The sequence below is a fragment of the Coptis chinensis genome, chromosome 3 (genome assembly GCF_015680905.1).
Source record: "Coptis chinensis isolate HL-2020 chromosome 3, ASM1568090v1, whole genome shotgun sequence".
NCBI lineage: Eukaryota > Viridiplantae > Streptophyta > Magnoliopsida > Ranunculales > Ranunculaceae > Coptis > Coptis chinensis.
Genome location: NC_141458.1, coordinates 13,126,315 through 13,154,281, shown reverse-complemented (window position 1 = coordinate 13,154,281; position 27,967 = coordinate 13,126,315). Strand labels below are relative to the sequence as shown.

Sequence of the window (27,967 nt, the reverse complement as noted above, 5' to 3'; positions counted from 1 at the left end):
AACATTAGAACCAGTTGACGAAGTCGACATAGGAGATGGTTCCGAACCTCGACAAGTCTCAATTGGCACCATGTTGGACCCGAAGACTAGAGAAGAGTTGATAAATTTCTTACAAGAATTCCGAGATGTATTTGCTTGGAGTTATGAGGATATGCCTGGAATTGATCCCTCCATCGCCTGCCATAAACTCAATTTGGATCCAAACGTCGTGCCAGTTAAGCAGAAACTCAGAAAGATGGGTCCCGAACGTACTGAGGCTATCGACAAAGAGGTGGATAAATTGCTTAAGGCTAAGTACATACGAAAGATCACATACCCTACTTGGATCTCTAACGTTGTAGCTGTCAAGAAAAGAATGGGAACTGGCGAACGTGTGTCGATTATACGGATGTGAACAAGCACTGTAAGAAGGATTGTTTTCCTCTTCCTTGTATTGACACATTGGTCGATGCCACTGCAGGACATGAGATCTTTTCTTTCTGTGATGGCTTTTCGGGTTACAACCAGATACTCATGTACCCTCCCGATCAAGAGCATACTACCTTCATCACTGCACAGGGAACATATTGTTATCGGGTTATGCCTTTTGGTTTAAAAAATGCAGGGGCAACATACCAACGCTTGGTCACAACGATGTTCAAAGATCATATCGGTGATTTTGTCGAAGTCTATGTTGACGACCTCCTGATCAAAAGTAAACAGAAGTCTGATCATCTTGTACACCTTCGTGCGTCTTTCCGGATCGAGGAAGTATCGGATGAAACTTAACCCAGCTAAATGTACCTTCGGTGTTACCTCCGGGAAATTCTTAGGACATCTGGTTACTAAACGTGGAATTGAAGCTAACCCGGACCAGATCAAAGCTATTCTTGATATGCCTTCTCCAAGGTCTCCGAAAGAGGTACAGCGGTTGGCTGGGCGTCTTGCCGCACTTAACAGGTTCATTAGTAGAAGTTCGGATAAGTGTCAGGTTCTGTACAAGTTACTAAGGAAGAATATACGCTTTGATTGGACCGACGAATGTGAGATGGCTTTTAAAGACTTAAAAAATTATTTGTCCTCCCCTCCCGTGCTCACTACCCCGAAGCAAGGAGATGTTTTAGGGTTATACTTAGCCTCTTCCGAGCATGGCATCAGCGCTGTATTAGTACGAATTGATGAGAGGAATATCGAAAAGCCTGTCTACTTTGTTAGTAGAGCCCTCCTGGATGCCGAAACACGATATCCGAAGATTGAGAGAATAGCTCTAGCTCTAATCTTTTGTCTTTTGAGAAGCTACGACCATACTTCCAAGCACACACCATCGAGTCATCACCGAGTATCCTTTGAAGTCGGTCTTGGCAAGACCGGATAGTATTTGGGCGTCTCTTGAAATGGTCCATTCAAGTAGGGGAATTTGACATTATTTATGTGCCGAGAATTTTGAGAAGGGGCAAGCTTTGGCTAAGTTCTTGATCGATTTTCCTCTAGATACCTCGGCCACCGACAGAACGGTAGCAGATTCGGAAAAGTCACCTCCTGCTTTTATGGAGTTAGGCGAACCTAACTCACTTCCTCATAGTCGGGTTCGACCTTGGAGTCATATCGAGGTTGGAAGTTGTTAAGTAGATGGATCTTCCAATGACCAAGGAGCAGGTATTGGTGCGGTACTCTTGACTCCGGATAACACTAAGTTAGAAAAATCGGTGTATTTGGGGTTCAAGGCATCTAACAACTAAAACCGAAAGTACGAAGCTATGCTAGCGGGCTTGTCTATGACATTAAACTTAGAGTACGACATCTCAAGATTCAGCGACTCTCAATTAGTTGTGCAACAGATTGAGGGTGGTTCTGGCTTCGAGACCCTCGTATGGCTCAATACTTGGAGTTGGTTAGATCTCTTACTTCTCATTTTGAAGATCTAAATTTCATTAATTTGCCTAGATCGACAACGGGCATGCCGATTCACTTGCCTACTTAGCTTCTTTGCTTGGGGATATTGAAGCTCATTCCATTCCCGTCGAATATCGGTCGGCACCTAGTATTGAAAAAAGAATTAGTTTGTCTTGTGGCTCCAATTTTGCGAGCTCGGTGGGGACTGGATGGATCCGTGATCGTTCTTATCTTTTAGATGGCACTCTTCCGAGAGAAGACGAAACACGAAGTTGTTAGCCAAAGTGGGGCGTTATTTACTTGTTGGTGAGAACTTGTATAAGAAGTCTTACTTAGGACCACCTGCGATGTGTTACTCATGCCGAGGCTCACACTTTACTTGAAGAGATACACTTTCGGGCGAATGTGGAAATCATCTTTGGGGCAGATCTTTGGTACTCAAGATACTCGGCAGGGGTACTTTTGGCCTTATATGCTTAAAGATGCGGACGGGCGCTTATGTCGGAAGTGTGATGCTTGCCAAAGACATGCTAACTACATCCATGTTCGGCCGAAGAACTCCATCCTACGGCATCTCGTGGCCATTAAGCTCAATGGGGAATGGACATTGTTGGTCCTCTACCTATAGCTCCCGGTAACATGAAGTTCCTTTTAGTTGCAAATGATTATTTTACTAAGTGGATAGAGAGTTCCTTTAGCTTAATATCGGGGAGGTTGATGTCACGGTTCATCCGGAACAATATCATTTGTAGGTTGGATTACCTAAAGTCATTCTTTTCGATAATGGGACACAATTTGGGGCACCAAAACACACGCTTTTTGCCGAGATTGGGGCATTGTGCAACTTTTCTCTTCTCCTGGATATCCTCAAGGTAACGGTCAGGCGGAAGCCTCTAACCGCGTTATTTTGGATAATTTAAAACGGAAACTCGTGGAGAGAAGCGGATTATGGGTTAAGGAGTTGCCTAAAGTACTTTGGGCCTACCGAACAACTCCTCGACGTTCGACTGGAGAATCACCTTTCACTCTCACTTATGGTACCGAAGCTGTCCTTCCTACTGAGATGAGGGTCACTACCCAGAAGTCAGATTTAGTACTCACCCTCGACAATGAGGAAATTCTTTGTCGGGAATTGGACTTGTTGGATGAAAAAAGAGAATCTGCAGCCTTACGACTGGCATCTTATCAGCACCAGCTGAAAAGGTCTTTTGATAAAAGAGTACGACCTCGATCTTTCAAGGAAGGGGATTTGGTCCTCCGTATGGACCCCGCGCCTAAGAAGTTAGGAGCTAATTGGGAAGGTCCGTATGTCGTTGATAGGATAGTTGGCAATGGTAGTTACTATCTTAAATCCATGGATGGTGAAGTTTTTGTTAAACCTTGGAATACTGCAAACTTGCGCAAGTATTTTCAATAGTAGTTATCTTTCTCTTTGTTAGAGTGTTACCCATGGAACACTGCGAATTTCCACAAGTATTTTTAATAAAAGTTATCTTTCTCTTTTCAGAGTGTTGTTTCTTTTAATTTATTATTTTTATGTTGGGATACTTTTTGGATGTTGGGTGCGAGATCCCATATGTTGGTCACACTTGTATCAGAACCTTAAGAAAACTTTCTTTGGATAATGAGTGAAAGATCTCATATGTTGTTCCATGTGTGTGCTTAAGAAAGTTTACACTTAGCTTGGATTTTATCTAGCTAAGCGCAATTCTAATGCCTTATGCTTATAAGTGTCGTTTTATGCATTAGATGACTCTACAGGAAATAATACAGGGGCACACCCTACGTTCCTACAAAGTCTTATTTCTTAACAAAACTAAAGGTTTTTACAGGAATTGACACAGGGACAAACCCTATTTTCCTACAAAACCTTGTTTTTCTAAGATTCGAAATATGAATTTGTATAAAATATAATTCTGTATACATATTTATGCAAATAAGGAGAAAAGAACACCACTTCCTAGCTAGCCTGGAACTTCACGTTTGGAACTTGTCCAAGTTCCAAACTCCACTTCCTAGCTAGTCAGGAACTCCACGTTCGAAACTCTACTTCCTAACTAGTCTGGAACTCCACGTTCGGAACTTGTCCAAGTTCGGAATTTCATTTCCTAGCTAGTCGGGGAACTCCACTTTTGATTGCCGCGATACTTGATTATTTTGAATCAAATTTAGCAAAGTTTCACTCAAAATAAATACTCAAGTATAGCTAATCAAAAGTCAATTGCTAATAGATAAGTAAATTGCAACTTAATAGCATTTTAAGGATTTACTTATCGGGACGTAATCAGGTTTCTTCAGAGCTACAGGTGAAGTTATCGATTAATTCCCTGCGCCTCATGCACATCTGCATCATGGTCTTCTTGAACCTAATTCCAAACCTTCCCCTCGGAACCTTGTTGATACTTTTGTGAGGCCAAATCATCCTCTAACTTCTCTTGAAGTTTGTCAACATCAATCTCAAGATCGGGATACTGGGACGTCATCATCATGAGGGAGGGTTCCAGATGCCCAAGCTTGATCGAGTTTCTCACCATATCGCTTTGTCATACTCTGGTTCAAGAATGTCAAGCACGCGACAAGTGGTGGAGATACCATTCTTGTATGCTTGAACTGACCACATCAACTAGCTCGGTGTAGAATTCGTTCACCTCCTTTACGCTCCTTTCATGAACTTCGAGAATCGGAACTGGGGCAAGCAAGGAATTGGAAGGAGATGCAAGTTGATCTCTCAGTAGCTCAAGCTCTGCGTTAGCTTTGCTTAGTGATTCTCCCAACTCCCTATTTATCAACTGAGAGCCTATCAACTCTAGTTCTGTCAACGCGGCACTTTTGTTAACTTCGGTTAGCTCGGATTTTAAAGGGCCAGGTTCTTTTGTAAAGCCATGGCTTTATCCTCATAATACATCTTTGATTCTTCAGCGTTGCAAACTCGCCATTCAAACGGTTTCGATCAGCTTGCCATGCCTCACGACAGCCGTCAAAGTGGGAAGCTCGTTCGGCTAAGTTGTTTTTTACTTTAAGAACTTCTTGATGCTCAAGTTTGGTGAATTCAAGGTCTCTTTCAAGATTCTTGTTCTTCTGCGGTCTTTCTAAGATCTCTCGAGCGGCTCGACTGCTCAATCTCATCGGCTAGTCTTTCATTCTTCCTCTTGCTTATATCATAATCACCTTCTAATATTTTAATCTTTTGGTTGGATATGAGGATTTGCTTCGTCAAGTCACCTTTCTCTCTTGTGAATTTATCCACTTCATCCTGATTCTTACGAAATGAGCATAAGTTGTGGACGATCCATGCTAGCCTGTAGTGCGGAAGAATTACAATTTATGTATCGAGGAGCTAGTGTATATAAACAAAAGACAACCGAAACTTGATGTAAGGAATTGAAGTACAAAATGGTTACCTTCAACATATGTCGACACATTCGTTCTGTGCTGCCGTTAGCTTGAAGTACTCTTTTATGTTTTGCTTTCTCTTTGGGAAGCCTCATAGATTCAACCAATCCCAAAGCAACTCCAGGGTCCTTAAGCGTATCTTGGTCAGTAATCAAGGGATTCTCTGGTAATCCAAGCACTCTCGGAACTGGAACAAATGGGTTTGGAGTAAGTTTAGAGTTCAAAGATGTCGATTTAGTCTTTTTCCTTAAGCGAATGTCCTCATCTTGGGAAATTGGAGAAGGAGATTTCTTTTTATTCGACTTCAATGGATGGAACACGGTTATTGTCAGATACAATACTAGTAGAGTAGGTTTGTTCCACATTTTCGAGGTTCATTATCAATTCCGGATCGGATTGCATGAAGTCCACATTTTCAATATCAGTCAAAGGGAACTCGACATTACTATCTACCCCATAGTGTCACCACCCACTTCAATATTTGACTTATTTGTATCATAAACGAAGAAAGTTGAAGGTTCGGTGTTTCCCTTTGTACTCTTGATTCCTGAGGATTGACCGCACTCTAGACTTTCAGTTCTAATGGGATTTTCATCTTCATCGAGAATGATAGCATTGGAAGCTTGCCCAATTCCTCGTTCGGTATGTTTTTTTTTATAGCCTTACTCACCTTCGGCTTACTCACCTTCGCAAATCTGACAACCTCGGGAGGAGGTTTATTTGATTTGCTCGGAGCTCCCTTTTTTATGATAGAATTTGACTTGGAAATAAGACCAAGGACCTTCTTTGCCATAAAGGCCTCCCTTGGGTACGAAGTTGTAGCAGTTTCGGGGTTCCCACCCATATACCCAACTCCGGGCTCCAAAGCTTGCAACTCCATTGGTGACATAGTCAGATACTCTGAGATTAATAATGGGTCTGGAACTATGGACGCAGGGCATTTCTCGGAGTTTGGGAGTGCAATAAGGGCTATCACAGCATCTCGTTCCACAGTAGTTAGAGAGGGGGGTCCCACATCCACTCTCTCCTTTGACAAAGAAAAGCCGGACCGGATCCTCTTTCGATTATTATCAAAGGTGACATCACCCCATTCACCACCAGTTACACGGATAGCATATTTACGCCAGTAGTCATCGTTGTTTTTACCTTCGTATAATATGACACGTTCAACTCCTGGTTTAGCAGAAAGAGTGCAGTCTCCATTATTTAGGATCATCAGTTTATAGAAGTATGATATCACTCCGCAAGTCACCAATATATTGTGCTTTCATCCCAATATGTGCATGTATGTGACATTGCGAACAAACCAAGGCATTACTCTGTTGATCGAGACTTGGAAGTACTCAAGGGCATCTGCCATAAACGAAGGCAAGGGGAGTCGGAGTCCGACTTTCAGATCCAAGGAATATCAAAGGGATTTTCATCGGTTCCAAGGTCGGCGATCCATGGATATTCAATGTTGATTTCTTTTGGAATTGCAAATGTGTTACGGATCTTTTCCAAATCCGAAATATCACTGAATGGGATAATATTCCGATCAAAAGTGGGGATTTTAGTTTTCGGCGCGGTCGAAGAGAAACAAATAGATAATTGCTTTATAACCGAACTGCTATAGCAATTGAACTGAAGCGGCATTGCCCGATCTTGAATCGAAACGCCTTGCTATTTAAAGGACCGAAGGCGATGGGTGAGACATTGAAAGTAAAACTTTAGACAAAAAGCGTGGTACATTGACACCTTGACACCCAAAACTTCAAGTTCTTCTACACAAACCTTAGCACACTTTGGACTCAATCTCTTAATCAATCAAAGAAAGTACAGGTTCAACACCTTATGTATGGCAGTCTGCTAATGGAGAAATTATTACAGAAAAGTTTAACTATAAATTTGAGGTGGTAATGGAGGCTCACAGGAGGTTTATATAATGTTCAGAACTATAAAATAGCTATACAAATAGAAAGAGAAAAGGAGTTCAGCGAGGAAACGAATTCTAGTTGAAAGAGAAAAGGAGTTCAGCAAGGAAACGACTCCTTCCACAAGTATAAAGATTCTCCTTTATTCTCTCTTCAGGATGACTCAATTTCGGATGATTGGTGGGCTTCACATCTCCTGCTCAAGTATTCCCAACTCCGGATGAATGAGTGTGGTTCTGAGTTATTGCAAGTTGTTGCTTCATGTGCCGATGCACTGCCTAGCTTGTTCAGAACTAACTTTGAGTTTGTTACCTATCTTCCACTGAGAATGACTTTGCGAGCCTCGTACTGCTCTTGTTGGTAGAGTTTCTTCAGTTGTTATGTTCAAATTATTTGATTCATCCATTATTTGAGTGGGGGCAGCAAGAAAATTAGTGAGAATTCGCGCTGGGCAAAACTTAAAGGATGAAGGAAGAAGTTCACGAAGGGTATCCTTTTGTTATATTTGTTAAACAGCTCAATTTCGCACGGCCCAGCTCAAGTTTCGCAAGGCCCAGTTCGGGTTTCACTTCCAGTTCCGGGTTGACAAGTTACATTTCCGGTTATGGGAAAATGGGATGTGAGCCCAAGTTCAGGGGTCCATGTCCGGACCTAAAAAAAAAAAAAAAAAAAGAGGTTACAGCTCCGGGTCACATGTCCGGACCTAAAAAGAGTTACACTTACGGGTTATATAATATGAACGTGCCCGAACCTAAAAGAGTTTCATGTTCAACAATTCAAGTTTCGCAAGGCTCGGTTCCAAGTTGCACTTGCAGGAGTTCAAGTCCGGGTCATCATAAGGCATTGTATGTCCGGATTTCACCAAGTTCTTAATGTTCAAATCCGGATCATCACAAGGCATGGTAGGACCGGTTTTCACAAGGTTCGGCCTAATATACAAGGTTCGGGGCATGGTCATGGCAGGTCGAATTCTGATTCCTTGCACTAAAGTAATGCGAGAAATTTTGCCGATACATTTTACCCGGCCTTTTTCCTTAAGGGTTTGATTCACAACCCATGAAAAAAAGGGGCATCGTGTGTGCATATTTTAGCAAATAGATATATAACACGTGGTAGCATCTTTCGTAAGGCTCGGATATGGTCTTGGTGTGGGTAGAAAGTACGAGAACACACTTCAAGTCCAAATCCTCTTACTTCCTAGGTTGGAAGTTAAATAAGAAGAGGAGGTTCGGAATTGGTTGGAATAGGCTCGGAGAACTGGAGGTTCGGAACCGGTTGGAGTAGTAGGCTCGGAGAACTGGAGGTTCGGATCTAGTTCGAGTTGTAGGCTCGGAGAACCAACTCGACTAGGAACACCAAATCGGAACTACTAAGTTTGAAACTCCAACTCCCAATCGAACCTAAAACATGTTTTTCTGTTGTTTAAGTCAATAAAGGAGACCTATTTGACTTGGGAAACATGGGGCTTCTAGAAGAGTCAAGATGAGACTTAACAAGAGACGGTCTCCTAGTTAAACACTAATTGGGAAACATCATCTATTCATCAAGATGATACTTAACAAGAGACGGTCTCCTAGTTAAACACTAATTGGGAAACCTCATCTATTCTTATAAATAGAATAGTTGAACTACACTTTGAGTTTGATTCCTAGACACAGGATACGTAGGCAGCCATTAAAGAACGTGGTTCAATTCATCATCTTCTAAATCTCTTCTTCTTATTGATTCAATACTTCTAGTTGTTCTTTGATCATCAACAAAATATTTATGTTTCTTGATTAGGAAAAATCATCACACAGATATTATACACGTGTCTAGCACAGTAACACCAACTCACAAGATCGCATAAGAGGAAGACGACATGTCCGAACAGATTGCCAATATTAGACTCGCATCCAATGCAATGTCACCACCAACCGACCTCAGGCATCCATCCTACAAGCTCGCTTCAAAATGACTCGAGTCGGTCGAACGATCTCTTCTAGAAGCGACCTCCATAAAGCTCAGTCCACTCAGGCACGTTCCATAACGGCTTGTAACGTATGGCTGAACTGTTACATTCAAGACCGTAGCTTCAGTGGCGCATCTCATTAAACCCCCATTACTCGTCATCATGGTGCACGAGATGACCTGAAGACCTGAACCTGACCTGACGCAGAAAAGGAGGAAGCGCGGGCAACTTGCCTATATAAAGAGAAGATGAACTATGTCCGACTTGATTCAAATTGCACCCAAGAACTTGATACGTAGGCAGCTCGCATCTATCGCGAACTCAATCAAACTCTCACCTAATCTACATCCTCCTCCATAATCTACATGTAAAGCCTACACCAATTCGAGCCTTTACACCGACCAAAACAACCCTGCTTATTAGCTAGGTATGCACACTCAGTGTGCATATGCACAATAATTAGTGTGCATTACCTAATGGGATATGCACATTCAGTGTGTATATCCATTACAGTATGCACATCAATCAGTTTGCATACAAACCTAATAGGAAATTCCTTTTCGATTATTTCAACCTTCAAGAATGGTGGGAAGTAATAGTGTAATTATGTTTTTTTTTAATGGCAAGTCTGTTTTTAGACAAGATCAGTAACTCATTGATGCGGCAGGGTTTGAACCCTAGACCTCTGGTATCATCACCCAAGGATTTTTCCAATTTTGTTAGTTGGCACCTGCATAGTGTAATACCTTGCTTTGTTCAATTGTTCAACTACTTCCAATATGTTTATTTTGAATGGGAGGGGAGCTATATGTGTCTTACAAAATAACAACACACAGGTGGGCTGGATATTAGTTGCACTTAGATTATCTCTAGGTGGAGGCATCAAGTGTCAATTTGCCTCCACCATTCGGAATTTCGGCCAAATCCAACTCTAGGTGGACTCAAATATGGAGGCATTAAGTATTTTGTTGCATCTGTGGAGACAAATTTGTTGTTTCGTTTGCAAATGCGGCACAAAACTCCCAACGTCGCGTAACAGTGGGAGTGTCACGTGTGGGGTTTTTTTTTTTTTTTTTTACTTTTTCAACATTTCTTCTGACACTCCAAATGTCTCATGACATTGGGAGTATAGTGTGGGTTTTTGTTGTGTTTACTATCGCCACTTTTTATGGGAAAATGAGTGTTTTAATACCCAAAAAAAATCTAAAATGGAATCCACTTAACCAAAATACACCCTATTTTTTAGGAAAAAGATTTTTTAATTATATTGTTAACTACTAAAATGTGTCCCACTAAGTTTGCCTCCCACCTAATGTTGGTTATTGTTTGTGGATTTTTGCTTCAAATCTAGCCTCAAACATGACACTTGATGCCTCCACCACTTAGAGATGCTCTTAGGTTTTTTATATTTTTTTTTCTTGTGTTTGGGTTATCGACTGTGGGCCTAATGTTGGGCCTAATGTAGGATACTAACATTACTAATTTTTCTTTTATCAAAAGTTTAGGAGTGCCCATGCCCCTTAATATATTTGCCCATTTGAAATGTGCCTTTTTGAGTGATTTTAACCCGAAATTGGTTTTTTTACCGATTTCTTGTTTTGGTTTGTTTAGAATAGGGCGTACAATTGAAAATATGGCATGTAATTGGTTTCCATATTTACTAAATCTTGAAATGACCAAATAGTCCTAATCAAAAGCGCTAGGCAATCTTTACGAATTGAAGGACTAAAAGACCAAGTACTAGTCCTTCTTAATAGTAATGGGTAATTTGATTTAACTCTTGATTTAAGGATATTTAAGGCCCATAGGACATAATCAAGTTTTAATTTAGCTTCTAGTTTGGGTCGGCAGATAATTATGGCTTAAGGCCAAACCGGGTTGACCACTGTTGAAAGACGATATTATATACCCTTATTAATGTTGTGGCCAATATGGTTTGAACTTGTGGGGAAACTCCCACATGACTTTTCAATTTTGTTTTTTATCACAATGTAAAAAAAAAATCACAACGTAAAAAATTGTGTAGGCCCACAATGTATTATAGGGGGAAAATTAGAATAATAGGTACACCCAAAACAGAAACAAATTAAATAAAAAGACATTTTGAAATAACATAGAAAATGCAATATAATTAAGACAAGATTGTGAAGATCTTTAAGCTTTAAATAGTCTACCAATCCAAACTTCTTTCTAGTTATAAATAACCTCACATCCTTATCCACAACAGAAACAATTATAGTTGTAGTAAACAACAAACCAGAATTAAACGAAAATATAATGTCTTTTCTCAAGTCTAGTCTCCTCGTTATTGTAGTCTTGCTTTTTGCATCAGGTTTTTGCTCTTTTTCTTTTCTTTTTTTTCTCACTCTTATATAAGTTTTATTTGGACAAGAACATGATGCTGTTTCGATTATATACCGAATGATTTTAACACATACAACTAAATATTTTATTGATCCCAGTGTTGGTTGTTCAATTTCACCAAATTAAAGGAAAGCAATAGATGTTGGAAAATTTTGCAATACGTAATATACCATTGTTTCTTCTTTGAAATTATTATATAACGTGTTTTAGTGTAATATTTTATGAAATTCGAACTATACATGCATTGGACGACACAAACAAGATAATAGATTAATAAATTCAACGTTTTCCCATTCAAGTAATAGGTTTGTGTATCTAAAACATTAAATAAGTGATCGGGTAATGTTGTGGAGAGTACCTAGTTGTTGCATGTCTTTTTTCTTTTCTTTTTTAAACGAAGAATATTCGTGTTCAAATTCATATTTAATTTCATCGTCAAGTTAGTTATTAAGGAATGGCAGAGTTAAAAGTTAAGCGTTCTTAGGTTCCGTCCAGCTTATCACCACTATCTCACTTGATTTTTATTCCCACATCACAACCCCACTCTACCCTCTTACAACAAAACCTACATGCATATGAATCTCATATATATAATTTATTGTGGTATGGATAATTAGTGTTGTGACTTATCTCCCCATATAAAGTTATTAGTAATGTGCACACTTTCCACTTATCTTCTCACAACATCAATTTTATGTTTTAATTTCTATACTATTTCTTATAAACACATCAGATTGCAAGGTAGTGTGAATCCTCGAAACTTGTTTATCTCTTGTAGGATGACAAGAATGTGGATGATTCACCCGGCCTACACAAACTCTGCAAAACGAGTTAATTTTACAAAAAACAATCTGTTGTATTAAAATAATTGCATTCATTTAATTTACTGTGGGAATAAAATTAAAATTGTAAGTTTGAGACATTAACAATTTTTCAATTTGCAAGTTCAGTGTTTGGGACCAGTGAAGGCTGAAATAACACCTACACAATCTCAACATTCAACGTTTGAAACAGAAAAAGTTCGTATTGATAAATTTGTAGGTCCCATAGGTCCCATATGTAGGACTATACAAGATTGTATGTCCAGGACTTGTCTAGGAGAAGAGTGTATAAAGTATTGTTTACAGAGTAAATGTATGTGTAGTTGCTAAGGGGACAATAAATTAGTGTAATACTATTTTTTTTTTCCATAATAAAATGGTGATTTCATAATATATTCTTAACTTAAATTATTTTCATTTTTTTTTCGTAATTAATAACCTGTGTGAGTTCAGTCTCATATCTGATTTGTTGAGAAGACATTTTGTTCCTATTTTCATATGTGTACTTGTTTCGATACACATATATAATTACACACATGCATTATATTAACTAGCAAGATGCACGTGCTATGCACGCGATGTTAAAAAGAAATTGCCGAAAAGTGTAAACATAATTTTACTTCGCCATTTTTTATTAACCTACCCCAAGAAATATTAACTTGCAACTGTGTTTGTTTACAACCAAAATACTATATAATGGCACACAAACCCATCATTCTGTACGTGTCAGAGTTGAGTGTGTTAAAACACAGATAGTTCAAGAGATTTCTGTGTTCAACACTTTTTATTCTAGACATTTGAAAACACTATGGAGAACTCTTCGGCTTTTGTTGCTTCCATGGTAATAAGTGTAGTTATAGTGTTGGGCATTTTTGTTCCTCAAGCAGAGGCGCGTGCATTTTTTGTATTCAACAACTATCTGTTAACAACTGCTCGTGCTGACGCTTATCCATATGGAATCGACTATCCCACTCATCGTGCAACTGGCCGTTTCTCCAATGGACTCAACATCCCTGATATTATCAGTAAAATATCTCTCATTTTTCATGTGCTGCATTTTATATTTTGAGATTCTTTTGATTGGAGTACGTTTATAGTTTGTGTCTATACTCTATAGTACGCAGACTGTAAAGTTTAAGGAAGCACTGCTCCATATTTGAGCAAAGGCCAAGTACTTTAGTAACTTTTTTTTTTCCAATTCCCTTTTTAGTATAATTTATTTGAAAGTGCTACTGTTGGTTCACTGTTTTGCAGTCCTTATAATTGACATAAGAGCCGGTTTCATCTCTTCTATCCACACCTTAAAAAATAAGCTGTTGGGTAAACTATCGTAATTCCAGGGGTGAAAATCGTCACGAACTCGAATATCAACTGCTACCACAGTAGAGATATATCTGAAGAAAGTTCAAAAGTAACATAAAAATTATCACAAACTCTAACTTTCTAAGCTTGGTATAATTAAACTCATTTGGTGTAAGATCTCAACATCCTTTGATTTTCTCATGGAAACAAACAATAATTAAGTACAACAACTCCATGCTCATCAAATTTGATTATCAATATCTATATAGATTTTCCCGACATATATAGCAGATAGGCATCCAAAATATAGATCTTTGTCTTTTTATTTTACTTGCCCATAAACATAGTCAAACATAGAAAGAAGATGAGAAAAAAAATCGTACCTTATGCAACCATCAATTAAATTTTGGAGAAAGGAGAATTGTTGTTGGCTTTGAGTTAAGTTGGGTTTCTTCACCAAACGAAATAGCAAGATCCTTGAAAAGATGGAGAGGCAGGAGGACAGTGAAATCCTTGATGGTTTCAGGCTTTTAGTCTAATCAAAATAGTGATAACCTAATGCCAATTATCATTCAAATTCCAACTACAGACCCGCGATTGTTTAACTAATCAATCATAAGTGTTGCAGACCACTACGCAAGTCCATTGCCTTTCACTTGTCTACACAGGAGTACTGCAGTGACCAACTACAGGAAACAAAAGAGAAACATAAGGAAAGCTTCAGCAGTCTATCACCACCCAAGAACCATAGGCCAAAGTGACTTTAATAGCTTATCACTATAACAACTTATCTACCCCCAAAAAAATGATATTGATTATCTCCACGTGAACATTATCACATACATAAACTTAAGTCTGAATTTAACGAACATGTTGAAGTGGAATATGCTTAATTATATATAAGCAAGAAAATTGTTTAGTAGAGAGAAGGGAGGGACAAATGCATACTTGGGACGAAGTATATATTCTTTGAGAGCAATCAACCTTTAGGTTAAAACAAAAGCTCTACATAGGCAAAAGGAAAAATAATATAAAAAAGAAAAGTATGGCCAAAAATAAAACATGCTGTAATGAAGGCAAAGGTTAATTGGTTTCTGTCAAAACCAGGCTTAGATCGTTTATGAGAGATTCTTTATTATCAGCTAGACTTACCAATCAATATTGAATAATGCCTTGTAAAGCAACTAATAAGTGAAAATTCTAAAGTACTATCCAATTGGTTTCTGACTTCAATCCTTATCACCATCCAATTGTGGAGCAAGTTCGATCCTTTTGTGTCTAACAATTCTACTAAACAACTAATAAGTGAGTTGCAAACATAAGTGCATGTTCTACAGAAGCAGAATGTATGAACTCACAACTGAGTTCCCTCTTAGTTTGCTCGTGTGTCAAATTGACAGGGATTAGTGGTAGTGCCGATTACACATAGTTGTAGGGCAATAAGCGCTCCATGTCCTAGTCAATTTGTAATTATAACCACGACCTAGTCAATTTGTAAGTCTAATCAGTTGGTAAGCACAACAAATGATAGGAAGAAAATAGACGTAATAAGAATGAGCATTCAATAACCTGGATGGTCTGCTAGTTGATTCGAGATTGGTATCAAATTGCTGAAGCCTCAGCCCATCAATCCACTTCTTCTGTAGGTTTTGCAACATCTTCTCCCGAGCTTAATCTTCCTCTATTTGATTGACTTCTTAAGTTCGTTCTTCATGTATTTGAGTGATAGTAATGACTCATAAACCTCATGAATCAGTGACTGCTAGAGGATGTCATTAGTAGAGAATTGGTTAAAGGTGCATTCAGGGATAAGTGTTATAGCAATTAATAACATGTTACATATATATGTTTATGATCTATTAAACTTAAATGAAGGGTTAGTTAAATTGTCAGACATCGGATGTCGTCTCCCTTGGTTATTAACCGAGTAGCATGGTTTGACCAAGTGAAAAACATCAATCATAACACAAAAACTCTTTGATTCAAAGCTTCAAAACCCTAATCCCTATACAACACAATATACTAAGAAAAGAACTTTACAAAAAATGGAGAAACCAATCAATGAAGTCGATTAAGAATCAACATATCAAAAATATGACATAAGATCATATAACCTTTCCTAGAAGGAAAATATTAAAGATAAGAACTAAATACTTCATAGGTTTAAGCTAAAATTCTGCTTCTATAAATCCACTAATATTATATAAACAAATAAAAAAAAAAAACTGTAAGATGTTCTATTGTCCTAAAAAACATTCCAACTTATAGTAAAAAGTTGAAAATCATTACATCAATAATAGACCCTTATTGCTTGACCCCTTTAAATTGTAGTAGAGCCAACTTTTTGTAACCTCACTCTGATATTTTAGACAAAATGTTCAATAGATATATGAAGCAACGATTCAAGCACAATTGTAAAATAAAAATTTTGCAAGGAAAAGAATGTCGAGAAAGCATTAACCTCCAATCTTCTGAAACAACTTCCACTATCTGCTTTGGTACAATCATAAAGAAAATATTATGACGTCTAAAACTTAGAACCAACAGTTCGACTATCAAATTAAGAGCAAAGCAAGACACATACCTCGGTGGTAAGTGGTGGTTTGACAAAGAAAAATTCGATCCTTCTAAGTATAAACTGAAAAACATATCCACAGGTCACAAGGGGTAAAAAATTCTTCCTCGTAAACCTATTACAAGCTACTCATATTGTGCAATTCACAACAATAACAATTTTGAGTTAATAGAGTCACAATCTTGAACAAAATTATATGTAAATATTATCTTTCTTAAAAACTTACCTGATTCGCTTTTCCACTTAGCTCTTTTAGAGCTCAGCCTTAACTTTCTCTCATCTTGAAGCCGTGTAGGCTCTCTTCCACTAACAATAGGTGCCTATATGTGGTAAAATCAGATACATTGTAAGACGGTGAAGGCCATAGTAACGGTTGATACTCTCTGAGAAGAAATGGTCTATTACATACTAACACTATTAAGACAGTAGAGAAGATAAATGAAAGGGCCTCAAAAACTGTTGGAGGAGGGTACAACCTCTTATTTGTAGTAGTAGTATATAACCATAGCCGAAGAAGAAAAGACTGTCCATAAACACAATTGACAAAATAGATAACACTTACCTTGGCCCAAAGCAACAACACACCTAAGACACTCATACCGTACAATAACAATTTTAATATAAAAAATTGTTTCCATACACAAACCTATATGTCGTGCATAATTGAAAGTAAACCAGAAACAATTGGTGGAAAAATACCTGTAGAATGCTTTGAACTTTAAGTATCCAAAGCACTCTAAAATTCTTGGAAGCCACTAAAAAGAATGGAAATTCCTGCCAATCACATACTTAAACAACTAATTAAACACCATAGTTTCCATATCCATTTAGACCGTGGGTTCATTTTTTATACGAATTTCACAGCCAGTTGGCAAAATAATTAATCTTTTCTCCCCTGTCTTGGCCTAGTGCGTGATTTCACACCAAAAATATTTAACCTCTTTCCAATTATGAACAACTCGATAACCCCCAGTTTCAAAACTAATATTATAAGAAGCCCTATTAAGGGATAAGCTATGGAAGAAGGTAGGAATTTTTACCTTTGATACATGACGGCCTAACCTGATTCGCAAGCAACACTTGAACTAAACTGACTTTAAAGCTTACTTCCAGCTCAATGGAGTTATAGGCAAGGCACCAGCTCTTCTTCCATCCCTTGTACATCAGTACTAAAAATCAAATACTTCAGATGTGTTAGTGTTCTAAAGGACATCTTCGAAAGGGATATAAGTGGTGGGACATCTCCACCTCTCAATTTGAAGACGCTTATTTATACAAATAATGAGAAAAGAAGCAAGGGCATCAACAATGGTAAACAAAATCATCAAAATCATGTACCAGTAAAAAAAAAGCTATAGTAATAAAAAAAAGTTATGAAAAGGAAGCTATCATAACAAAAAAAACAACACAGTCTCATTTTAATTTCACCAACAACTATTCATCATACCAAATAATCTAATGTGTGATACTGAGAATGTACAGCGTGATAACGTACTCTTAAAAATACAACTCTTAATGTGCAAAAATTGTAAGTGGCTAATCAAGAAACCAGATGGAAGATTCAAGAATTAAAATCCCATATTCAGGACCTCATGTTGAAGGGGAGAAAACGTGCACTTTGTTGGAGTTAAAGACAGGTGAGAATCAACTTTTTGAAGAACGAACAATTATGCATAGTCCTTTTGCTTCACACACAAATTAAAACTTCAAGTGAACTATGGATTCTAGAAGAATTTAAAGTATTAAAGCTGTACTCATGCAGTCTTCTAGAGGATGTAAGCAGAAAACAGAATCATGCATATGGAGTGGTGAACACATACGATTGGAAGAAACTTAGTTAACTTTGTACATATTGGAACTTACAGGCTTTCCCACACAGTTATTTGTCTAAAAACTCAATAACCTAACTCATAATCACAGGGTAAGTAGAAAGGGAAAGTAAGTAAGTTGTCAGCAGTATAAATCTTACACAGCATACCTGTGAAGGTCATGACCATCATCACATAGAGAGCCTCTACGGGAGGTTTGTTTTGAGTTTGTCAACAATGGTAGACTTAGTTGATTGGCTTCATCAGCTGGTTGGGCATGCCGACGATGTGGCTTCTTTCAAGAACTAACCGTCACGAGATTGTCCAAACCAACTTGAGTACCTCTGAAGAATGCAATTGCACATTGTCATTGTTTAGGTTTCTTATCCTTACTACGGTGTTAGATTGCACCCAAACTTGCTGAATATGTGGTTCGTGCTCAAAGAGCAAGTGGAGAGATCCTTCAAACTAACGGGATTACCTCGAATATTCCAACTGCATATCATCATTGTTTTCTTTTCTTTTCCTTGGACTTTTTCTGTTTCCCTCCATGACAATCTTTGTGAGGTCCCTCCATTTGCGAGGTTTTGAAGCCTCTCAACTTCTTTTCGATAGCTTCTTCACGCTGCCAAGTACCCGCATAGAGTTAACGGATAAAGAGCAGAAAATATTTCTTTTCTTATGTATATAAGTACAATAGACACATATTCAAAGCAGTAGAAGAATACAATCCAATCCAATTCAACCGCTATCACACATACAACTCTTTACCATCTATCACCACATGGATTCCATATAGCTATTCAAGGGAAGCAAAAGAACCTCGATCCAGTAAGCTAAGCGTTTGAACTGTCACATTTTGTGGGAATCAAACAAATAACTTTTTGATAAGTACAGACTAAGTTTCTTAGATCTCCAACTCGAACAGAAGCCCTTTAGTGAAGAGACTATACATGAGAACTTTATTTCATGCTTCTTAAAAAAAAATCATAAATCTTCAAATAATGATTAGAGGCCAGTAGAACGAAACTAACCTTCCTGAAGTTGAAAGAACTCAGTATTAATGGTAGTTAAGTGGGTATTAATGGTATTTAAGTAGGTATTAATGGCAAGGAAACACCGCGTACATGTCAATATAAGCGTGGATTTGGTTTTTGCCCTGAATTTACATAAAACTCCTTTATCTGTGTGTTGTAATTGAAGAGTATAAATAGAAATAAAAAATTAAATGACGAAATAGTCCTTTTTAAAGACATTGAATAATATTTTTTTGTATTTAATTAGGGGTATTAGGTGGTAGAAAAAAAGCTGGTCTAATTTAAAAGGCCAGGTTAATTATGGTGTATTTTACTAATAGAGATTATGATCACAAGGATTGATGTGAAGGCTAAAGGAAGGTAGTCTCCTTCGCCAAATTTGTATAGGACGGAACTCAAGTAGACCGTTTAAACTGTCACAATTACTGATATATAGCCCGGGCCAATGTTACATAAAACAAAATTTTGCAACAAATTAAAAGACATTATATATTGTTTTGGCCCATAGTATGATGTCATGATTTGCATATGAAAATATAATCAAATAGATATAAGGGAAGTCAAATGATACCCAACGTTAGGAGCTGGAAAAATTTAGGATGTAGTGGAATGGTCCTCCCTCCTTTGTCCTTAATCACTTAATTACCCATGTGAAACCAAGAAACAACCAACCCTTTAATTACTACTGGATGTCCCTTCTCTTAGTAGTTAGTGTTGATTTTGATAGTTGTAGCTATAAAGTGGTAACAGGTAAGAAAATTTGTTTTAAAGGTGAGGCGTCCATTTTCTTTTTCTCTGTTTTCCCCAAAAGATCCCCTATTCCAAAGAGCAAGAGAGAGAGAGTCATCCCCAAAATCTTCAATAAGAGGTGACCAACGCATCCTCTTATTGAAGATTTTTGGCCCACAGTATGCATTGGGAGAGGATATATTCTCTCTAAATCTTGGCACTTACAAAAAAAAATATGCACAGGGAAACAAAATTATGAAATTAAAGGGATAACAAATGTTTTTTTTTTTTACTATTATAGGGAAAAAATTAGAATAATAGGTACACCCGAGACGAAAAAAATTAAATAAAAAGACATTTTGAGATAACATATAAAATGCAATATAATTAAGACAAGATTGTAGAAAGATCTTTAAGCCTTAATTAGTCTACCAATCCAAGCTTCTTTCTAGTCAGCAAAATTAATATGTTCATCAGACAATCTCCATATTAAATATAACTACATTCACATTAATTTCACAATTCCCCTAATAACAGTAATTTTAAATCCTAGACTGATCCAACAACCCAATACTAATCGATTGATTAATGTGGAATAAATTTTGTTCTTTAATCAATCACAAAATTACAAATCGAATAGACTAAATTATTTACTAATTTTTTCATTATGTAATACATATAACAAATGTCAAGGTCTAACAAAATTGTAGTACACTCCAGTATTAACTCAAAATTAAAAAGAATATTTAGTATATTTAGGGCTACAATGTAAGATTTGGTTTTACACCACCAAAAAGCTTAGAGCCGATGATGATTTGTAGGGACGACATCTTGTTCTCCTTTTCATATGCATACGTCTTTCGATAAACATAATTCCACACATGCATTATGATTACAAGGATTGATGCGAAGGTTTAAAGGAAGGTAGCTTCTTTTGCCAAATTTGTATAGGACGGAACTCAAGTAGACCATTTCAACTGTCACAATTACTAATATATAGGCCGGGCTAGTGTTACATAAAACAAAAGACATTATAGTTTTTGCTCACAATATGCATTGGGAGAGGATATATTCTCTCTAAATCTTGGGCCTTATAAATAAAAAATGCACAGGGAAACAAAATTATTAAAGAAATAACAAATGTTTTTTTTTTTTACTATTATAGGGGAAAAAATTAGAATAATAGGTACACCGAAAACGGAAACAAATTAAATAAAAAAAATACATTTTGAAATAACATAGAGAATGCAATATAATTAAGACAAGATTGTAGAAAGATCTTTAAGCTTTAAATTGTCTACCAATCCATGCTTCTTTCTAGTTATAAATAACCTCATATCCTTCTCCACAACACAAACAATTATAGTTGTAGCAAACAACAAACCTTAATAAAACGAAAATGTTTTTTCTCAAGTCTAGTCTCCTCGTTATAGTAGTCTTGCTTTTTGCATTAGGTTTTTTCTTATTTTTCTTTTTCTTTTTCTCACTCTTATATAATTTTTATTTGGACAAGAACATGATGTTGTTTCGATTATATACCGAATGATTTTAATACATACAACAAAATATTTTTTCAATCCCAGTGCTGGTTGTTCAATTTCACCAAAGGAAAAAATATTGATGTTGGAAAATTTTGCAATACGTAATACACCATTGTTTCTTCGTTGAAATTATTATATAACATGTTTTAGTGTATTATTTTATGAAATTAGAACTATATAAGCATTGGATGACACAAACAAGATAATAGATTAATAAATTCAACGTTTTGCCATTCAAGTAATAGGTTTGTGTATCTAAAATATTAAATAAGCGATCGGGCAATGTTTTGGAGAGTACCTAGCTGTTGCATGTCTTTTTCTTTTCTTTTTTTAAAGAAGAATATTCATGTTCAAATTCATATTTAATTTCATCGTCAAGTTAGTTATTAAGAAATGGTAGAGTTAAAAGTTGAGCGTTCTTAGGTTCCGTCCAGTTTATCACCACTATCTCACTTGATTTTTAAGTCCACATCACAACCCCACTCTACCCCTTACAACAAAACCTACATGCATATGAATCTCATATATATAATTTATTGTGGCATACCTCCCCATATAAAGTTATTTGTAATGTGCACACTTCCCACTTATCTTCTCACCACATCAATTTTATGTTTTAATTTCTATACTCTCTTATAAACACATCAGATTACAGGGTAGTGTGAATCCTCCAAACTTGTTTATCTTTTGCAGGATGACAAGAATGTAGATGATTCACCTGGCCTACACAAAATTTGCAAAATGAGTTAATTTTACAAAAAAAGATGTGTCATATTTAAATAATTGTCTTCTTTTAATTTATTGTGGGAATAAAATTAAAATTGTAACTTTGAGACATTAACAATTTTTCAATTTGCAGGTTCAGTGTTTGGGGTTAACCTAGTAAAGGCTAAAATAACACCTACACAATCTCAAAGTCCAACGTTTGAAACAGAAAAAGTTTGTGTTAATAAGATAGAAGGTCCTGAAGGTCCCATATGTAGGACTATGCAAGACTGTATGTTCAGGACTTGTCCAGGAGAGGAGTGTATAGTGTATTGTCTACACAATAAATGTATTTGTGATTGCTAAGGGGACAATAAGTTTAGTATAATTATACTAATTTTTTCCATAATAAAATGGTGATTTCATAATATATTCTCGACTTCAATTATTTTCTGGTTTTTTTTCATAATTAATACTGTCGCACCCTAATACCGCGACTTTTCACTTTACTAGTACTCAAGCTCTATCTTTGATCGGCTGCACCAATTTGGTTGCCTACGTACCCATTTCGGGATCAAGCCGCCGTAGTTCACCTCTCTCTCCTCACTCTTCTATGTCTCTCCTCTCTCCCCCTTTTTATATCCCTCTTTTAGGGTTACTCATAAGACATAGTATGGTCCTGGGCCCATTTTCTGGGCCCAATACACACTACGGTCTGGGCCTTATCTCTTGGCCCAGTACTTATGTGATACATCCCTGAATATGGCTACTACAATTGCCCCTTCCGGGTCATGGCGTTGACGACGGGCGGACCGAAGTCCTCAAACTTCCTTGTCTCTTTCTTCGAACTCTAGATATCCACATTGTCCCGTGGATCAGCGTAGCCTTTTTTCTCCTCGGGACATCTCATATCCGTGCATCGGCTAATAGGCCGTATGTATGCGTGAAGTGTCTCACTTTATCGGTTCTCATTCATATAACTTATTAGCGTATCCACGAAAGGGTCTCATCCCCCCGCCTCACTCTTCAAACTCAATTCTCATGCCAGCGAAGTGTCTCCACCCAGCTATCCACTCTCATCTACAAAATTCAATACCGTACCCGCAGAGTGTCTTGTCCCGGCCATAAGCTCTCCTCCACATAACTTACTACTATGTGCACGGAGTGTCTCACCCTTTCGCAGAACTCAACATTGTATCCGCCAAAAGGCTCATCCCCTTTGCCCTTACTCATGGACCTCAATATCACGTCCGCAAAGGACCTCATCCCCTTCCAATTACAGTTTGGAACTCCGGCTCGCGGAAGGCTCATCACCCTTACCGTCTCTGTTCTTGAATGAATCCTGATGAGGGGCAACTCAGCTTGCCCCCACGTTTGATTCGGATCTCATGTCCGCAGAGGGCTCATCACCCCCGCTGTCTCTGCTAAGGAGTGGAGTCTGATGAGGGGCAACTCAGCTTGCCCCCATGTTTGATTCGGATCTCATGTCCGCATATCTCTCGTATCTCGGACCGTGCCTCAACCGTGCTCGGGGGGGCTACTCTCTTTGACGCCTTTGTCTCTTGCCTTTCTGTTCCGTGAAGGGGCTCATCCCACTCCAGCGGGCTCGCTTCGGGCTTCTCGCGCATATAGGGGCTCTCTCATTGCCCCATGTATCTCTAGCATCTACGATCTGCGGAGGGCTCATCCATCCAGAGCTCGGCCGGGTTGCCGCCCGGTTAGGGCTCTCTCATTGCCCCATGTATCCCTAGCATCTCGATCTGCGGAGGGCTCATCCCACTCGGCAGGCTCGACCGGGTTGCCGCCCGATCGGGCTCTCTCATTGCCCCATATATCTCTAGCATCTCGATCCGGCGGAGGGCTCATCCCACAGCGGGCTCGACCGGGTTGCCGCCCGATCGGGGCTCTCTCATTGCCCCATATATCTCTAGCATCTCTGATCCGCGGAGGGCTCATCCCACTCCGCGGGCTCAACCGGGTTGCCGCCGGTTGGGGCTCTCTCATTGCCCCATATATCTCTAGCATCTCTGATCCGCGGAGGGCTCATCCCACTCCGCAGGCTCGACCGGGTTGTCGCCGGTTGGGGCTCTCTCATTGCCCCTTGTATCTCCAGCATCTCTGATCCGCGGAGGGCTCATCCCACTCCGCGGGCTCGACCGGGTTGCCGCCGATCGGGGCTCTCTCATTGCCCCATATATCTCTAGCATCTCTGATCCGCGGAGGGCTCATCCCACTCCGCGGGCTCGACCGGGTTGCCGCCGGTTGGGGCTCTCTCATTGCCCCATATATCTCTAGCATCTCTGATCCGCGGAGGGCTCATCCCACTCCGCAGGCTCGACCGGGTTGTCGCCGGTTGGGGCTCTCTCATTGCCCCTTGTATCTCCAGCATCTCTGATCCGCGGAGGGCTCATCCCACTCTGCGGGCTCGACTGGGTTGTCGCCGGTTGGGGGACTTCTCATTCCTCAAATTGTCTAGCGCCCAACACCATTCGGATCTTTGACATTCTTTCCACTGCCCTTGTTTCCTCAGCCATTTCACCCTTGATAACCGGCTAACCGAGGCCTTCATGGCGTTAGCACTTGGGTCTCTACGCACTTAGGTCTTACTAAGACGACGACTTAAGCCTCTAAGCTCTCTCTTTCACACACCCGATCTCGACTTGAACCCCCTCCTCCCTCTGTTACGGCTTCTTTTCCCTGTTCTTAACGGAAAGGTGCCCTCTTTATCTGGTTTTCCCAAACCCCAAATAGTGTTGGCGGCCCCATTTTTCTCTCCCACCTAGTGATATTTTCAATCATTCGCCAACACAATTATTCTTCATCGTCTTGTGAAGCAAAGAATCCAATTACGCAGAACGGATTTCTTGCGCTATATCCAAGCAATGCATGTCAACATATGTATAATCATCGCAATTTAGGACACTTCCATAAACCATGCATCCAAGGTGCGACCTGCAAAGAATTTTTAAATAGGGTCGGCAACTCCACTCATCAGTAAAGACCATACCCACATGAAGATCTAAACAATCCATTAGTTCACCAAGCCGTGAAAAATAGGCTTCTGCTGAAAAGGATATCAGAACTGGACAGCTGTTTCTGATCAGATAGATCAAAGCTCTGTTGTCCAAGACTTGACGATTAACCATAAGTATAGGAATTCTCCACAAATCAGACACAGCAACCTACTTCAACATGTAAGATCCTATTTCCTGGCACACTTTGAGACATGAAACAACCACGGCCATCTACGAGAAATTCTGAAGCATTGTCCATGACCATAGTTAAGAAATTCTTGCTTAGGTTCTGTTCTTCCTCTTTCATCTTGGTCCCTTTCGTCCTATCATAATCTACATAAATGTTACACATCTTTGGCGCAGGAGCTTACTGCCAACCATATAATCTTTTCGAAACCTCTACTCCTGCAGTGCTTCCTTGTAACAGCAACCAAGGGCAACAGCTGAGAATCAGTTGTTCATCCAAATCCTTAAACTAGACCACTCAACAATGGAGACATAACCGAAGCTCAAAAGTAGGCCAGGGTGCCTCTCTTTCTGTCCTGCCGCGCTCCTGGACTATTAGAGTCGTCCTCACTATCAATGGTAACCGCGTCATCAACGACCACCTCGTCTTCATCAGCTATCACCACATCTCCATCGTTGACGTCACCATCAACGGCCACTACGTCTTCATTGGCTATCACCACATCTCCATTGTTTAAGTCATCACCAACCCAATCGTGTTTTCCTGTTAATAAATTCAGAAAACTCCATGTTAAGATGGCACTCTTTTCACTCTTTTCTGCTGCAGTGGTCCCAAAGCTTAAGGTAATATCTGGTGGCTTAAGAAACAGGAAGATTGGCTCTACAGATAGTGTTCCTCAGATTAAGAATATTTGCAACCATGAGGATAAAATCGGCTTCTCTTTCATTTGCTTAAGAATATTAAGATTGGCTCTTGGGGTGGAAGTTGATAATGTGCATTATTTTTTTAGGAGGATAAAATCTGTGCTTCTCTTCCATTTGTAGCACCAAGCTTTCTGACTCTTCCCCTTATTTCCTCAAAGAACATTGTCTATTTTCACCCCGTTTGCTACTAGATCCCTTGCTCAATCTTGTGCCACAATTCAACCGGGTCATAAGGTCTTCGTGTCTACTATCACCGACTAAGTCTTCACCATTATCATCATCAGCTTCTATATCTGTGTGCAGGCCTATTTCTGAATTCCATTCCGTGACATCTGGTGTGGATAAAGGATGCTCATTATTTTCAGTTGTAGCTGTTGCTTCATGGGATGCCAGAGGAAGACCTCCGTTAAAAACTTCATCCTCTACGTGACAATCTGTGAACTGATTCTTTCATCACTCAAAAAGGTGTCCCGAGGTGAGACTCCGTATCGAAGTCGAACTGCGACCACACCCAACGATTCTGGCAGGCGAATGCGAGGCGAAAAGTGAACACCCAACTGCGAAGTTTGGTATCTTCCTCGACGCCAAACAGAGCGTCTCTTATAAAAGAGTTCCATTAGTATCGAATATAATAGGGTTGATTGCCTCAACTGTTCACCCTGAACTGAACTGGAGAGAGAAATATGCCACAAGAGTTGGGCTTCACACCGTATGTAACGAATTCTGTAGTTTCTTTTGAGACAGGGATGGCAGAACCATCCTCCTTTTCTGGATATTATCAGATGATGATAAACAGTCCTGTCCAATTCTCTACACAACTTGTTGTTATGAGCTTCCACGGACTAAGAAGAAGAAGAAGAAAGAACAAGAGGCGACTGCTAGAAATGCTCAAGTGCACCAACAGAAAGTCAGTAGCTTGGAAGGGATTATGGAGAGCAAGGAAGACTGTGGAGAAGAAGATGCAGAAGCGCAGGCAGCTGAAGTTGGTGAAGTAATTGACCCATCAATAGAGGTGGATACCTCCCAAGCTCGGAATTGTGAATCAGATGCAAGGTTCCTAGAGTCAGCAGAAAAATCTGGTGTTTCCAGTGTTTTGACAGAGTCGGATGGTCTAGAGGTTCAATCACCGAAAACTTCTATGACAGGTGCATCTAAATCCAAATCCAAGATAATCTCTTCGACTGTCTCAACAGGTGGAAAGAAGAATGCTTCAACTAGAAGCAAAACCAAGGCAAATCAAAGAAAATTAGGGGTTGAAGTCATGGAGTGATTCTCGCCAACTGTTTGGTGGTGCTAGACGAAAGGGGAAGAAGAAGCTCGAACAACTACCGGCGAAAGCCAAAAAACAGACACACATACTTGAAATGAGTATTTCTTATTAAAAGACTCTGTTTTGTTCGAAATGGTGCAGAACCAGTTCTTCCCACTCCAAAAGATTCCATCTTTACCGTTGCTATTATACAAAAAACAGCTCTCCCCTGCTTCCGCGTGAAACCATAAACCGATCGGTTGTTGAGAGTTGAAACTTGAAACCAAACCCATTTGTTTTAGGTTGGTTCAATCCTTGATTCTGTGTTCTCTCTTTGTCTTCATCAGCAAAGTCAGCCGGATCCACTGCTTTCACAGACAAAGTCAGGTGGATTCATCATCATCCACGCATGTATGCAAGCTGAGTATTTGACTTTGAAAATCTTTCATCAGTTCAGCCAAAGTCCCGACTCCCCACAGACGGCGCCATTTGTCGCACCCTAATACCGCGACTTTTCACTTTACTAGTACTCAAGCTCTATCTTTGATCGGCTGCACCAATTTGGTTGCCTACGTACCCATTTCGGGATCAAGCCGCCGTAGTTCACCTCTCTCTCCTCACCCTTCTATGCCTCTCCTCTCTCCCCCTTTTTATATCCCTCTTTTAGGGTTACTCATAGGGCATAGTATGGTCCTGGGCCCATTTTCTAGGCCCAATACACACTACGGTCTGGGCCTTATCTCTTGGCCCAGTACTTATGTGATACATCCCTGAATATGGCTACTACAAATACCCAGCGTGA

General features: G+C 39.2%; 1 long non-coding RNA gene across 2 annotated transcripts; it reads right to left on the bottom strand.

The window, feature by feature from the left end:
* Nucleotides 1–13,563: 13,563 nt before the first annotated feature.
* Nucleotides 13,564–16,197, bottom strand: LOC147508040 (uncharacterized). Of its 2 annotated transcripts, XR_015216289.1 has the most exons (4): nucleotides 16,078–16,197; nucleotides 14,975–15,375; nucleotides 14,000–14,302; nucleotides 13,564–13,708 (listed from the first exon to the last, which is right to left on the bottom strand). It is a non-coding gene; the product is annotated as an uncharacterized LOC147508040 (long non-coding RNA). The 2 variants fall into 2 exon arrangements; XR_015216288.1 differs by lacking the exon at nucleotides 16,078–16,197 and having other exon boundaries at nucleotides 14,975–15,798.
* Nucleotides 16,198–27,967: the final 11,770 nt, after the last annotated feature.